This window comes from Liolophura sinensis, chromosome 13 (assembly GCF_032854445.1).
Source record: "Liolophura sinensis isolate JHLJ2023 chromosome 13, CUHK_Ljap_v2, whole genome shotgun sequence".
NCBI lineage: Eukaryota > Metazoa > Mollusca > Polyplacophora > Chitonida > Chitonidae > Liolophura > Liolophura sinensis.
The window spans coordinates 15,943,096-15,953,830 of NC_088307.1; the positions used below are offsets into that span (position 1 = coordinate 15,943,096).

The following is a 10,735-nucleotide window of genomic DNA, read 5'->3' on the forward strand; positions in this document are numbered from 1 at the left end:
TCATAGAGCTTGTAATATGTCAGTAATATGTTCCTGTATCTAGTGATGATTAGAGCTGTCATGTATACGATGAATAAAATTATATCCCGACGCCATCGCGTGAACAGGTTAGCCCTATACCATACAGCATATGTATAGGCCGTTAAGATGATCTATAGACATGCATGACTATACAGGCGCATAACTTCGCCGTCAGACATGTGCTTAGCCTGTGACGGACGAACTATTTACAGACGGATGGTCATCCTACGAGCGTGGCAACAACAACACGAGTACAACAAACATCCCATGGTTGTAGGTACACCACTGAACAATGGCTTCCGCACCAGTGACTCCTCGTCTTTGTCAGCTAGTTCATTAAATTTCTTATCGGCGACAAGAATCTTCCCGCCCAACTAGATCCACCTCATTTTTCGTTGTCGTAGAATAAAATGTCTCCACATGTGGTGTGTGCATAGGCTGTACATGTAGGCACACTGAATATAACATCGTGCACGGTGTACAATATACATCTTCATGTTTTAGTTTCAGAAAGTTCAAATAAATTTTGACACTGACTCTGTTTTAGGAACCAGTTATCTGAGAAGCCTGCACAGAAAATGTAAAGTGCAGTTCACCTGAAAGAAATGGAGCGATGCACAAGTGGTGTTTACTACCCTACAATAAATCATGGCAAATTAGAATAATCCACAGAAGTCATTTCATATCACGCATATTTGTCTTTTTTAAAAAAAAAATGATCTCATCACGATTTTTTTTGGGGGGGGGGGGCATAGAAGTCCATATTTTGGCTTTCTTTGACATAATTTCTTATTGCAAATTGCAACATTGCGTATCAATTCTTCTGTATGATGAAACATCTAAATGAAATATAGATATGGTATACGTCAATATATTTAAATCCTTCCGTACATTTAGGTAACTTTAGTACAGCTATTCAGACTGCCCTTTTTGGAGCCGTGAAAATTTTATATTTTTCAATTTGAGTAAATAGTTGTGCTTCCTTGCAGATGACAGTCGCTTCTGTTCTCAGTATGTGTATAAATGTTTACGCACTGGCTCCATTGTTCTCAGTGTGTGTATAAATGTTTACACACTGGCTCCATTGTTTGCCGCGGGTCACTTATCCTACGTACCCACTAGGTTTCCAGCGGATCGCAGGGGCTCAAGTGACGTACTAATTTCGCAGATTCCATTTAAAAATTAGCTGCTTCACTCATCGGGATTTGAAATCGGATATCCACGTCCGTAGTCCAGCTCTCTACATCTGAGCTATTGGGTACTGGGTATATGGTATCCGTTCAGAGAAATTGCCGTGTTCAGAAATATCATTTTGTTTGAGCCCCTCAATAGATCAAGCTCTGCAGGTAAAAAGGGTTACATAAACATGGAAATTTACAGCATTCTTTCAGGTTAACGTAACTTAACTTATTGGGTGCCTTCGAACTCAGTTCGAAAAACTTACTACATTGGTTAATGTGAACATAAACAACAATACCAAGTAAACATATATGATCAACTTATCTGGTTTGTCACGGCACCATGTGTAATGGATAACATCTTAAGAGCTTCATATAAGACCACATCAATATCGCTAATATATCAGTGAACTACATAGTTTTGTAAGCCTATGTAAGTGCGTCGCATACGTATTAATTAAGGTGAATTTTAATAGTTAGAAAAGTTCGTCCGACTTGAGTCGCTAAACGGCGATTTTGTGAAACAAATGACTCTTGCTAAGCAATGGAAGCACCGTGTAAGTCAGTTACCGCCTTTGGTTTCGGTGCCCAAGCTAGATGATCACCTGGTCTTGGCCCCAATCTAGCTTGAACACCTCAACCTCAGGCGGTTAAGTGTAACGTACATAACGTCCAAGTTTTGTTCAAATCGGTCCGCAGACAGATGTTTATGTTCTCACTCTCTGTTCCGTACTACAATATTCACCAGGGCGACTTCATTGACAGAATTTCAAATTCTAAGCTTTACCAAAATTTTTCCGTAGATGGAATTTTATGATTTCTGCTCTCTATTCTACTATATTCCACACAAAGACTTAACTGACTGAATTTTAGACCTCAAGTTTTGCCGATATTTGTCCACAGATGGAATGTTATATCTGTCACAGCTACATTAACGTCAAAGACAACAAACCCTTTAAGTTTGTTTGGTATCTCTATACCAGTCGTTAATGGAAACCTGTATTTTCTGAGATATAGATCTCCAGGTGAACTGAGTTTTCTAGAGAAGTCATCAACACATCTGACAAGCTCTCATGCGTGCACAAAGCTCTAAAGAGCATCTAACTTAACTGGCTGTATCCTTTTAAGATGTGGAAATGCCATTCAATTTGGGAACAAATCGACTTAGTTCATGGGTGAAGATATTCAAAGTCTTTTTAACGCATCAGTATCAGAATTCATGAAATTGGTCGTGTAGATCACTAATCACCTAAAAATTTTTACACTTCATATAAATTTGACGAACTCGCATGTCAGTCACTAATTTACTTCAAAAAATAGGAAATTGGTATATTTGTGACAGATGTTGTTCTAAGAACGCCCAAGTTGCCACTTACTTATTTAAAAGATACATGAAACTCTTGATTTTTATTTATTTATATGCAGATTAAAATATCCCTCTAAATTTGCGCCTATTGACTGAAAATATGAATAAAATTGACGGGTAATTAAGATATACAAGATAGGCATAATTGTTACGATAGCTTTCTTCTTATTCTTTAAATGGGCCTCCGTGTCTCTGTTGGTTAGCGCGCTAGCGCAGCGTAATGACCCAACAGTCTCTCACCAATGTGGTCGCTGTGAGTTCAAGTCCAGCTCATGTTGGCTTCCTCTCCGGCCGTATGTGGGAAAGTCTGGCAGCAACCTGCGGTTGGTCGTGGGTTTCTGCCTGGCTCTGCCCGGTTTCCACCCACCATAATGCTGGCCGTCGTCGTATAAGTGAAATATTCTTGAGTATGGCGTAAAACACCAATCAAATAATAAATAATAAATAAATACTTACGCTTTAAAACCATAACTTTTAACAGCATCCACATTTAAAATTAGAATAAATCCCTGACTGGGGTAAAATGGCACAAGTCCGGATTTCATCCATTACGAGTGACAATTTGCAACTATCACACTGTTGTCGTTGATCTGAGTTTAAGTCCCATGCTCTAGTGTTTTTTATATCAGGCGGATAATGACTACAAGCTCGTCCGATCTGTAGAAGTTACAGTTTCAAATGTTCCCACAAGCAAAGACATTCTCGCCTGTGAAACGTTCACTTTCTTGCTAGAGTCACTTACTGTATACAAATAACTCATTGGTCCTCAGATATTTTTGATATGATGTATAGTATGTGACTGAAGCCGAAAAACCCGTGGAGAAAGAAATTCTGCAATTTGTATATCTCTGCTTGAATAGGGAATAGTCTGGTCTTTATTAACGTGTCTGAGTGCCCATTATATTCCCCATTATATATAGATAGGAGTCAAAGGCATGCCATCTATCAATGTCATGATCCCTACTGACTACCTTTATCCTCATATAATTCTTCTATCCTCACATCTCACGGTGGAAAGGCGGGCAATTTATCTGTTTGTGTTAGGGCACATGAAAAAGGAACATTAAATTCAATTCAAATACAACAGAAATTCAGCAGATAAAAATAAATGGCTTTCAGTTATGTCTTAACGGTAACATTTTTAATGATACGTGAGGACAAGCTTTCCCTGACGTACAGATCTTCACACCATACTGGCAGAAGGTAGGTGGTGTTCAAATAACAGCAAAGTAGTTGTCCTCAACTTCTAAATGCTCCACAAGCATTTCGAATGGGGGAATCCTCAAATTCCAGTTTGAACCCGCGCATCGTGTGAGTTATTTAAAGAGCCCGTTTTGCTTGCTTCAGATGTAACAACCGCGTCATCTTTCAGACATGCCAGACTATGTTATGAGACAAACATAGTGCCGCCTCGCTGAAACACAATGCCGGAGACACCAGACATGACACCCGACTTGGCCAAAATACAAAAAACTCCTTAGGTGACTGTAGAGCGACGTCAAGTTCAACAACACGTCGACACAATCATGCTGGAACAATCACTTGCTTTGTATTATCGGCTTTCTCCAAATATCATCACCCAAATGATGGCTAAATAAAATATATGTTATGTTCATATTTGACTTGCTCTTTTTCGTCTCTTCGTTCCTTTGTGCATTTATGTTGAATACTAGAACGCCAGTTTTACGGACTGGAACCTAATGCGTAGAAAACCCGTCGTGCGTCAGCTCGACTAAACCTGCAGATTGTAAAATATTCCACGCCGACCCAAGGTGAACCTTTCAGTGCAAGTGTCTTTGTATGCAGTGATCTCACATAATCTCCCACGAGAGCAATCGTAGGAATTGTGGTTTCAAATATACATGTATGTTTACCATTCCCGATTCGCCAAACAAAATGTTCTATTGAATTATAGTTAGGCACAATCTTTCCAGAAAGTTTTGCACTTGCTGGAAAACTACATTACGTGAAAAAAGGAGATTATAACGTCTTAAATGAATTACCATTTCAATGTTCATGAGATTTATCTGTTTAGCTGAATCAAATTATCTGGCCACACCTTGATCAATACATCGAAACGTCTTCTTTCACAGTTCTGATCTGAAGGAAATGTTCTTGCTCTTCATTGTTTAGCAGAAATCATTTTGTCAATACCCCTTTAACACACCAATCTCCTGAAATAAAACATATTGCTTGTATTTGATCATAGGGATTCGTTTTATTTGGGATATTAGAACGACAGAACTGGAGACATTCAATTCAACTCAGCTCAACTCTGGTAAGCAGTTGTTGTTTCATACAAGACCATGATCGGTCATCGTCCGCTCCGTCAACACATGAATGATTGCCTGAAGAAAAGTCACAGATTATTCTCAGATAATAAGGGACAGTAATCGTTTGGAGGGAGACATATTTTCTGAGAATAACTGTGAAACAAACAGCTGACACACACCTTGTTAGACTGCCGAAAACGACATCCCTCGTGCCGCTTGCCTCGTGTACATACAAGGCTCATTCCGTGAGTAGACGGTGAGTAACCAATTACATGACAGTCTGTCAAACATTCATTGTCTAATACAAAAACCAGGCTAGATTGCTCGTCCATTTATTCATCAATTGTTGTGCAACGATTAAGACAAAATTTACAAAAAGTGACAGAAAGGTTTCTATTGTTTGCCAACAATGGTCTGGACAGGTGACCAAGGAACTATTATGAAAGAAACATCAGCTATAAACCTCGTCAGCCTTATCTGGATTTAAACAATCAACTGGTGAAATCGACATTTGCTCGTGTCACTTGACTAGTGTTAGACATACATCTTCAATTAATCAACGTAGCAATTTCCGACATCATCTACCTTGATTTACTGAGCCATATTAACTCTTCAAAACACGTTCCTTCATAAATATGCATGATTCACGGCGCAATCAGGTTCCACTTTACAAAGGTCAACTGGCACCTGAGTTATTCACACTAACAGGATGTTCAAAACAACAACATGCATGGGTTGTGACAGTAGTGAGAAGTATGTGATGTATGGAATACATTTATCGCACACTAGACATAGAAGTGCTAGCACAACAAACTCCCTGCACATCGGTGTATTGGGGTTATCCTGATGTGGCATTTGTCAGAAAATGTCCATATCTCTATCTGACTGTATCTTTGTTTCTATTTTATTTATTTATTTATTTGATTTGTGTTTTTTTCGCCGTACTCAAGAATATTTCACTTATACAACGGCGGCCAGCATTATGGCGGGTGGAAACCGGGCAGAGCCCGGGGGAAACCCACGACCATCCGCAGGTTGCTGGAAGACCTTCCCATGGTTTCTATTTTAGGCAGCATAACAACCAACCAATCAAAATACTCCTCACAACACATAGAGTATGCAGGCTATGTCAACTATACGCTAATTAAATCTATTTTAATTATATGGCATTATGGCATGGACAAGAACGTGCAGAACTTTCTACTTACTAACGCAGATTATGATACAAAACTAGTCTTGTTTGTTTCACATTTTTGGAAATTTCCGATCTCAGTGTCAAGTTAACCATAACAAAAAGTTTATGTTTTGTACTCATTATATTTCTTTAGCTCTCCAATGATACGACGTATGATTTTTTTTTTAAAAATCACAGGTTGGGTGCTCTCCATTATTACATGAGTTGTTTTACATGATAGTCGTGGGTTTCCCCCGGGCTCTGCCCGGTTTCCTCCCACCTTAATGCTGGCCGCCGTCGTATTAGTGAAATATTCTTGAGTACGGCGTAAAACACCAATCAAATAAATAAATTTTACATGATAGTTCATACAGGAATATAAGAAATACACAGAGATTTAGATAGTTTAGTCCATGCCATTGTCTTTGAACACAATGAGACTAATCATAATTTCTGGTGGTTTTATATATGTTGGACCGTACGTGGGAAGGTTCTGTCAACAACCTGCGGATGGTCGTGGGTTTCCGCCGGGCTCTACCCAGTTTCCTCCCCCCATAAATTCCATTATGATGTGAAATAAGTGAAATATTCCTGAGTACAGCGTAAAACACAAATCAAATCAATGAAATCAAATATATATGTTGCATATATTCTCTGTTCGATAACGATTTGAGCCTTCCACTGTTGGGCTAAACCAGAATATGAAGACAGAATACTGTCCCCAAGGTGAAATCTGCCATCGATGATCAACTTGACATATGTACACCTTCAGAAGGTGTGGGACTTCTTGGAATTCTTGTAGACCAAAGCGTAACAGTGGCATAAACTAGATGGGCATGTAATGTATACCAGATCTATAGAACAGTGGTCCCCAGTTTTATGTTGAGGCCGAGAGCTCTGCGAATTTGCAAAGGTCTCCAAGACAAAAGATATTAAAATTCCCACTGAAAGTCATTTTAAATGTTATTTTTAAATTATATCAAAGCATCGACGGCTCTTTCATTCATTTCATATTACCGTTTTCGTTTCGCTCACGCTGAGTCAAATGAAAGCTCTGGCCGAATATTTGGTGCTGAAAACACCTTTTGTTAGCACTGGTTTATTATACCAAACTCCAGAAAGGAATACATTTGGCTTGTATATGACCAAAGTGTTCAGGTCTTACTACGGGCATCAGACATATCAATTTGAGACCAAACTCTCCTGGCAGTTAGTGAAACACTCATTGTTTAATATCGAGTAGATACAGCAAAGAATCGTCACGCAATGGTTTTAAGAAAAGGCCCCAGATCATATCCAGGACAACAAGGAAACAATTTCTTTTGTGTGACAGAAAAACATCAGGTATAAACCTTGCAACCTTGTTTGGATAAACAACTGACTGCTGAAATCGACATTAGATGTGTCACATGCCTCGTATTTATATCAGGTTCATTCTCTCAGAAGATAGTATGTAGAAACCGTGTTCACAGCCTGCTCGACAAGCCTAGCTCCAATCGTTCTTGTCCCTGGTAACATCAACAAGCCCAACTCTGCCTTCCAGCAGAGAGGAAACGCAAAACCCGAAACAGTGTTTATGTTCGGTCGGATTTAAATGAAGGTGAACTACGCTATACCGTTTATATAACGCGCAACGATTAGCCTATAGGCGTATAATATAGTCATGTATTGTTACTGGGTACACCGATAAATAAATATTGGATCCAGGGATTTTGTAGGCTCCTTTCATCAATCAAAACGCAGAAAAACCTGAAAATATTATGTTCAAATGCAGTCTTTGCCTTGATTATTATTTTTTGTGTGTGACTGTTTTTTTTTTTTTGTTTTTTTTTGGAGGGTCCTACTGATATGTCGTACTGATACACAGAGACCATGTATCCTTCCCTGTCATATTAATTCATTTTCTTTCGATACACATTTTAAATCTTTGACCATGCAGTTATTAAAAGAAATCACCTCACTGAAAGATATGATCAGTTGTCTTTCCCTGAGTTCGCATTGGAGAGCTATTTACATGTATTGTTACGCAATCGTAACAAGGGGCAGAACTGTTCGATGCAAAATCATATAAATGCTACAGTTACCTCCCCTGGTTTATACACCCTCCAGCGTACAGAGTCGGACGCGTTTAACATAGTCCTAACGGAGAGCTTTTACCAAGAAATCGGATGTGAACTTTTAATATTGGGAAAGGTTTACTTCACTGCCAATCGGGCGTCAATAGTGAACCTTTTAATATTGTAATATACTAGTAACCTTCCGACCAACAAGCCGGTGGAACGAAATTACGAGCCAAAACTTACGTGTCATGATCGGCAAAAGTTTCCCCCAACCTGACCATTATCACACTAGTGAAACACCAATTCAAATAAATGAATTAATATATTAATTAATTACACATAACGGAAATAAAACATCGAGAAATTTTGAGAGATTTATTTACACAGGTTAATAAACATTTACAAGGGTTGCCATTTTGTGGGTCCAGGCTTACTGAATAAAGTGTTCTCAAGCTGGAAGTGTTTTCAGGATAAAACGTCAATCCATACAGGCCTACTGTGCATCACACTGCCATTCACTCTAATAAATGGGATTGGCTGGAAGGGAAAAAACTGAACATAGGCCTACAGCTATACAGGTTTTCAAAATTGTAAAGTTGTCCACATTTCTTCACACACGTGACTGTTTTAATGGACACGCCTACCTCACATCTCAGCTTTCCTACAAACAAGAATAATTTAACAGCCAGCACGGAACGGCCATCAGATGCATACATTTATGAACTCATCATCAATCAACATGAGTCTACTTTCGGAACACATAAGTATTTCATAATAAATGCCCAGGTTCTAATCCGACACATTATTTTTACAATTATCTCATAATGCTCTCATTCTCATCACAAACATTATTCTTTTAAACAAACAACAAAACTACTACACAATACCCTTGTTCTCATTACAAACATTATTCTTTTCAAACAAACAACACATCTCACAATACCCTTGTTCTCATCACAAACATTATTCTTTTTAAATAAACAACACAACTACCTCACAATACCCTTGTTCTCATCACAAACATTATTCTTTTCAAACAAACAACACAACTACCTCAATACCCTTGTTCTCATCATACAAACAACATAACTACCTCATAATACCCTTGTTCTCATCACAAACATTATTTGTTTTCAAACAAACAACACAACTACCACACAATACCCACACACTCTCATCACAAACATTATTCTTTTCAAACAAACAAACACAACTACCTCACAATACCCTTGCTCTCATTACAAACATTATTCTTTTTAAACAAACACAACTACCTCATAATACCCTTGTTCTCATCACAAACATTATTCTTTTCAAACAAACAACACAACTACCTCACATTACCCTTGTTCTCATCACAAACATTATTCTTTTCAAACAAACACAACACAACTACCACACAATACCCTTGTTCTCATCACAAACATTATTCTTTTCAAACAAACACAACTACCTCACAATACCCTTGTTCTCATCACAAACATTATTTTTTTAAACAAACACAACTACCTCATAATACCCTTGTTCTCATCACAAACATTATTCTTTTCAAACAAACACAACTACCTCATAATACCCTTGTTCTCATCACAAACATTATTTGTTTTCAAACAAACAACACAACTACCTCACAATACCCTTGTTCTCATCATACAAACAACACAACTACCTCATAATACCCTTGTTCTCATCACAAACATTATTTTTTTAAACAAACAACACAACTACCTCATAATACCCTTGTTTTCATCACAAACATTATTTGTTTTCAAACAAACAACACAACTACCACACAATACCCTTGTTCTCATCACAAACATTATTCTTTTCAAACAAACAAACACAACTACCTCACAATACCCCTGCTCTCATTACAAACATTATTCTTTTTAAACAAACAACACAACTACCTCATAATACCCTTGTTCTCATCACAAACATTATTCTTTTCAAACAAACAACACAACTACCTCACATTACCCTTGTTCTCATCACAAACATTATTTGTTTTCAAACAAACAACACAACTACCACACAATACCCTTGTTCTCATCACAAACATTATTCTTTTCAAACAAAAAACACAACTACCACACAATACCCTTGTTCTCATCACAAACATTATTCTTTTCAAACAAACAAACACAACTACCTCACAATACCCTTGTTCTCATCACAAACATTATTCTTTTCAAACAAACACAACTACCTCACAATACCCTTGTTCTCATCACAAACATTATTTTTTTAAACAAACACAACTACCTCATAATACCCTTGTTCTCATCACAAACATTATTCTTTTCAAACAAACACAACTACCTCATAATACCCTTGTTCTCATCACAAACATTATTTGTTTTCAAACAAACAACACAACTACCTCACAATACCCTTGTTCTCATCATACAAACAACACAACTACCTCATAATACCCTTGTTCTCATCACAAACATTATTTTTTTAAACAAACAACACAACTACCTCATAATACCCTTGTTCTCATCACAAACATTATTTGTTTTCAAACAAACAACACAACTACCACACAATACCCTTGTTCTCATCACAAACATTATTCTTTTCAAACAAACAAACACAACTACCTCACAATACCCCTGCTCTCATTACAAACATTATTCTTTTTAAACAAACAACACAAC

At 37.6% G+C, this 10,735-nt stretch overlaps 1 protein-coding gene across 1 annotated transcript in view; it reads right to left on the reverse strand.

Moving 5' to 3' along the window:
• Positions 1-7,351: 7,351 nt before the first annotated feature.
• The window catches only part of LOC135480683 (V-type proton ATPase subunit G-like), a 141,020-nt gene continuing 137,636 nt past the window's right edge, over positions 7,352-10,735 (reverse strand). Inside the window, exon 4 of the mRNA XM_064760583.1 lies at positions 7,352-7,361. The gene's annotated coding sequence lies outside the window, so the exon portion shown is untranslated. The remainder of the gene's footprint in view (positions 7,362-10,735) is intronic.